The sequence below is a fragment of the Sciurus carolinensis genome, unplaced genomic scaffold (assembly GCF_902686445.1).
Source record: "Sciurus carolinensis unplaced genomic scaffold, mSciCar1.2, whole genome shotgun sequence".
Taxonomy (NCBI): Eukaryota; Metazoa; Chordata; class Mammalia; order Rodentia; family Sciuridae; genus Sciurus; species Sciurus carolinensis.
This window is the reverse complement of record NW_025920125.1, coordinates 872,145-878,849: the sequence shown is the minus strand read 5'-3', so window position 1 is coordinate 878,849 and position 6,705 is coordinate 872,145.

The following is a 6,705-nucleotide window of genomic DNA, read 5'->3' as shown; positions in this document are numbered from 1 at the left end:
GATATGGACTAATCTACCCTGATAAGTCTATTTTGATGCATCTACACCAAAGGGTTATCAACAACTTTAGCCCCATTGGTTGATATAGACAAATCTACCTCAATGAGTACATTTTGACAAATTGAATCAGTAAGTTAATATTGATAAATCTAATCAGAGAGTTGATATTAATTAATCTAAACAATAGAGTTGATATTGAGGAATGAAGCCCGATGGGTCAATATGGACAAATCTATCCTTGTGATTCAATATTGACAAATCTACAACAAAGTGTTGATATTGATGAGCCTATTTCAACAGGTTGATATTGATGAATATACACAGAAGACTCAATATTGAAGGATCTACCCTGATGGGTCAATATCAATGAACCAACATTGACAAATTAATATCAACATATCAATATCAATAAAAGTAACCAGTTGAGTCAATCTCTATGAATCTCTACCAATGAGTCAAAATTGATGAATTCACTCAGTAGAGTTGATATCATCAAATCTATCATGACAGATTAATATTGACCAATCTTCCCCAATTGATCAATGTCACTGAATCTACACTGAAAAGTACATACTGACAAATCTACCCTGAGAGGTCAATACCAATGAATATACACCAACTAGTAGATATTTATGAGTTTACACTGATGGATTAATATTAACAAATGTACCCCTTATGGTTGTTATCTACAAATCTATGCCAATAATTAGATGTCAATGAATCTACACCAATGAGTAGATATTGATAAACTTACCCTGCCAAGTCATTATTGATGAATCAAGACTGACAGGTTAATATTGATAAATCTACTTTATTGAGGCTTTATTGACCAGTCTAAACCAGAGTTGATTTCAATGAATCTACACCTTCTTGTAGATATCAATGAATCTACACTTATGTGACAACATTGACAAATCTACACCAATGAGTAGATATCAACCTACCACAATGTGTCAATATAGCCAAATCTAGATTGATGAGTTTATTTCAATGAATCTACACAGTTGAGTTGATGCCAATGATTCAAACAATTTGAGTTGACATTGAGGAATGTATTCAGTTTGGTCAATATTAAAAAAATCTACACCAATAAATCAATTTTGACAAATATGTACCAAAGAGTTGATATTGAAAAATCTACCCCAATGGGTAGTCAATGACAAATTTACCCCTATGGGTCAATATGAATGAATCTATATTGACCAAACAAAATTGATATATCAATATTGAAAAATACACCCTGACAAGACAATATATTTAAAATATATATATATGGTTTTAGACTGAATTTTGATTCATTGTACACAAATGGGGTACAACTATTGTTTCTGTGGTTGTACACAATATAGACTCACATCAACTGTGTAATCATACATGAACATGGGGTAATAATGTCTGTCTCAGTCCACTATTTCTTTTGCCCTACCCCATCCCACCCCCTTTTCCTCTACACAATTCAATGTGCCTCCATTCTTCCTTTACCCCAATGTACCCTCTTTTATATCTAATCATCCACTTATCAGATAAGACAATCAGCCACTGGTTTATGGGTATTAGCATATTTCACTTACCATTATATCCTCCAACTCCATTCATTTACCATTAAATGCCATAATTTTATTCTTCTTTATGACTTAGTAGTATTTCATTGTGTATATATAGCACAGTTTCTTTATTCATTCATCAATTGAAGAAAATTTACATTGGTTACACAATCTATTATGGTGAACTGAGCAGATATAAACATTGATGTGACAGTGTCACTGTAGTACATTGATTTTAAGTCCTTTGGGTATAAACTGAGGAGTGGGATAACTGGGTCAAAGGATGGGTCCATTTCAAATTTTCTGAGGAATCTCCATACAGTTTTCCAGAGTGGCTGCACCAATTTTCAACCTCACCAGCAATGTATGAGTGAACCTTTTTCCCCACATCCACACCAACATTTATTATTGCTTGAGTTCCTTATAATAACCATTCTAATAGGAGTTAGATGAAATCTTAGGGTGGCTTTTAATTGCATTTCTCTAATTACTAGAGAAGAGGTGTACTTTTTCATGTATTTGTACATCACCTCTATATCTTCTGTGAAGTGTCTGCCCAGTTCCTTAGCCCATTTATTCATTGGGTTGTTTGTATTTTTGTTATAAAATTTTTTAAGTTTTTCATAAATTTTGGATATTAATGCTCTATCTGAAGTGAATGGAGAAAATATTTTCTCCCACTCTGTAGGCTATTTTTTTCACATTATGGTTTCTTTCTTTGTTGAGAAAAGGCTTTTTAGTTTGAATCCATTCTTTTTTTTTTTTTTTTTGTTTAACTACTTTTATTTCTTGTGCTCTGGAAGCCATTTTAAAAAGTCTGGTGCTAAACTAACATGATGATTTAGGTGAACAATTTCTGGTCTAATTCCTAGGCTATCAAACCACTTCGAGTTGAGTTTTGTGCAGGGTGAGAGATAGAGGTGTAATATGATTTTACTGCATATGGATTTCCAGTTTTCCCAGCACCATTTTTTGAAGAGGCTATCTTTTTACTATTGCAAGTTTTTGGCACCTTTATCTAATATGAGATAATTGTTCTTATGTGGGTTTTTCTCTGTGTCTTCTATTCTCTACCTTGGCCTACCTATCTATTTTGGTGCCAATACCATGTACTTTTTGTTACTATTGCTCAATAGTAGAGTTTAAGGCCTGGTATTGCAATACCTCCTGCATCATTCTTCCTACCCAGGATTGTGTTGGCTGTTCTTGGTCTTTTATGCTTCCAGATGAATTTTAAAATGAATTTTACAATGAATTTCTCTATTCTATGATGGATGTCATTGAGATTTTAATTGGAATTGTGTTAAATATACATAGGGCCTTTGGAAGTATGGACAGTTTGACAATACTAATTCTGCCTACTCAAGAATATGGGAGATCTTTCTAAGGCTTTTTAAAAATTTTTTTCTGTAGGGTTCCATAGTTATCATTGTACAGATATTTCACCTTTTTGCTAGATTGATTACTATGTGTTTTTTTTTTTTTTTGTTGAATGGAGTAGTTTACTAATTTCCCTTTCAGAAGATTCAATGCTTATGAATAGAAATGCATTAGATTATGTGTGGTGATTTTATATCCTACTATTTTGATGAATTCATTTATGAATTCAGAAATTCTGGTTGTAGAAGTTCTGGTGGAATTTTATGGATCCTCTAAATATAGCATCATGTAGTCAGCAAATAGTGATAACTTGAGTTCTCTTTTCTTATTTATATCCCTTTAATTTCTTTGTTCTGCCTAATTGCTCTGGCTAGTGTTTCATGGATGATGTTGAATAGAAGTGGCAAAAAAGGGCATCCACCATCCATGTCTTTTTCCAGGTTCAGTTTTTCTCCATTAAGAATGATGTTGTCTGTGGGCTTTTAATAGATAACCTTTACAATGTTGAGGAATGTACCTACTATTCCATTTATTCCAATGATTTAAGCATAAATTTGTGTTGCATTTTATTGAATGTTTTTTCTGTACCAATTGAAATAATAATATAATTCATAACTTAAGTCTATTGATTTTATCAATTACATTTATTGATTTCCAGATGTTGAAACAACCTTCATCCCTGGAATGAATGCAACTTGATTGTGGTGAACTACCTTCTTAATAAGTTTTTTTTATGTGAGTTTCCAAAATTTTGTTAAGAAATTTTGTATCTATGTTCACCAGGGATGTTGGTCTAAAGTTTTCTTTCCTTGATGCATGTTTTTCTGCTTTTGGTGTCAGGGTGATACTGGTTTCATAGAATGAATTTGAAAGTTTCCTCCATATTTCATGGAATTCTTTGAGGAGTATTGGTATAAGTTCTTCTTTGAAGGTCTTGTAGAACTTAGCTGAGAATCTGATTCCAGAATTTTCTTGGTTTGTAAGTTTTTTGATGGCTTCTTCTATTTTATTGCTCTTTAAAAGTTATGTATGTCATAACTTTTGATCTTTAAAAGTTATGTATGTCATCTTGATTTAATATGAGAAGATCATATGTCCCTAGAAATTTTTTGATGTCTTCAAAACTTTTTATTTTGTTGAAGTGTAGATTTTCAAAGTAGCTTCTAATTATGTTATATATTTCAATGATGTGTGTGGTGTTATTTTCTTTTTCATCACGAATTTTGTAGTTTAAATTTTTTAATTCCTTCTCTTCATTACTGTGGCTAAGTGTTTATTTTTTTTACATTTTCAAAGAATCAACTGTTTGTTTCATCAATTTTTTGAATTGTCCCTATGGTTTCAATTTCATTGATTTCAGCTCTGATTTTAATTATTTCCTGTCTTCTACTACTTTTGGTGTTGTTCTTCTCTTCCTTTTCTAGGGCTTTGAGATATAATGTTAGATTATTTAGTTGTTGACTTTCAATTTTTTCTTTTCATGCACTGCATGCAATGAATTTTCCTCTTAGTACTACTTTCATAGTGTCCCAGAGATTTTGATATGTTGTATCATCATTCTCATTTGCTCCTAATTTTTTTTATCTTCTCCCTTATATTTTCTGTTATCCATGCTACATTAATTAGCATATTATTTAGTGTTGGGGTAGTTTCTGTTTTTTATTTTATTTGCTCATTGATGGATAAAATATTCTATATGTGTGTTAGGTTAAATTATTGATTATGTTATGAGTTGTATGGATTCTTTGTTCAGTTTTTGTTTGTGATATCTATCCAGTGATGAGAGAAGTGTGTTGAAGTCACTCAGAATTATTGTGTTGTGGTCTATTTGGTTCCTATAATTGGGAAGAACTTCTTTGATGTACATAGATGTGCTGTTATTTGAAACATAAATATTTACAATTGCTATGTCTTCCTGAATGATAGTTACCTTCAGCACTAAGAAATATTCTTCTTTATCCCTTCTAACTAACTTTGACTTGAAGTCCACTTTACATGAGTAACCCACACTTTTTCCTGAGTTTATATGCATGGTATGTTTTTTCCTATCCTTTCACCTTTAGTATGTGGTTGTCTTTTTCTATGAGATGAGTCCCTTGAAGGCAGCATATTGTTGGGTCTTTCTTTTTAACCCAATCTGCAAGTCTATACTTTTTGATTGATGAGCTTAGACCATTAACATTCAGGGTTTTTATTGAGATATGATTTGCATTTCTTGTAATTTTGGCTTATTTTTTATTTTTAATATGTTTTGGCTTTCCTTTTTTTGGCTTTACATTTAGGGTACTTCCTCCCTTTGTTGACTTAAATTGTGGTTTTCATTTTCTACTCATGGTATATTTTGCTGAGAATGTTTGATAGCACAGGTTTTTTATTTGCAAATTATTTTAACATTTGTTTATCATGGAAGGATTTTATTTCATTCTCAAATCTGAAAGTTAGTTTTGCTGGGTATATGATTCTGTGTTGGCAACCATGTTCTCTAAGAGCTTGCAAAAAACCTGTTCTAGGCCCTCGTAGCATTTAGGGTCTGGGTTGAGTAATCTGATGATATCTGTATTGTTTTCCCCCTATATGTGATCTGATGCTTTTCTCTTGCAACCTTTAATATTCTATCTTTATTTGAATGTTAAGCATTTTCCTTATAATATGCCTTGGTGTGGATCTGTTGTAACATCATACATTTGGTATTCTGCAATCCTCTTTTATTTGATTTTCCATTTCATCCTTTAGGTTTGGGTAATTTTGGATATTATTTTATTGAGACAGTTATTCATTTCTTTGGGTTGTATCTCTGTGCCTTCCTCAATCCCTATAATTTTTAAATTTGGGGTTTTCATGGTATCCCATATTTCTTGGATATTTTATTCATGATTTCTTACCATCTTCTCTGTTTGGTCAACTTTATTTTCAAGATTAAATATTTTGTCTTCGTTTTGTAAAGTTTTGTCTTCCATGTGATCAAGTCTGTTGGTGATGTTTCAACTGAGTTTATTTGGTCTATTGCCAACATAGTTATGGAATTTTGGATAAGTTTGGCAAACAGAGCTGTAACCAATTTTTCTGGAGTACTTTCTAAACCCATCTGGGCTAGGATTTTTTGAGCAGATGTTAATTTTTTTATATTTCTCCAAGCCACTAGATGCTTAGAAAACTGAGGGTTTCTTGGACCTCTTGTTCTTATCAGAGGTTCCTCTTTTGATCAGAATCCTTTTAATCCAGGGTCAAATGCAATTGGGGAATCAGATTGTGAAGTCTCTGATGCCAACTCATGATAATTGTTGGGTCTCACACATCTGGCAGGAATCCAGACAGTAATTGTAGAAACAAGAACTGCAGCATATCCCCTCCTCCAAGTAATCAAAGGTGCAGGGTCCCACTATATCAAGTTTTGTGCAATTTGTTATTTACATTAATATTTGGTAGTGGTTCCTTAGGGGCAAGTGCCTGTCCAAGGCAGAGGACCAGTGATGTGTACTATCCTCAAAATGTACTTTAAGTGCACTTATTGTGAAGAAGGCAATATTGAGAGCATTATTAACATAAGTAAGGCTCGTTCCCCCTTTTTTCCCCAAATGTGTCATTTTTATTCAATTTACAAGTTACACACAGATACGCATACAAATGCACACAAAATATTTTTCTTTTTTACATACATAGAATCACAATATTACTTTATTTTGTAACTTGATTTTCCCTTTGAACAATATATTACCTTTTTGCATTAACTATTCTTACACTATATATTTTTTAATGATTCCAGAGTAAACCATTATGTAGT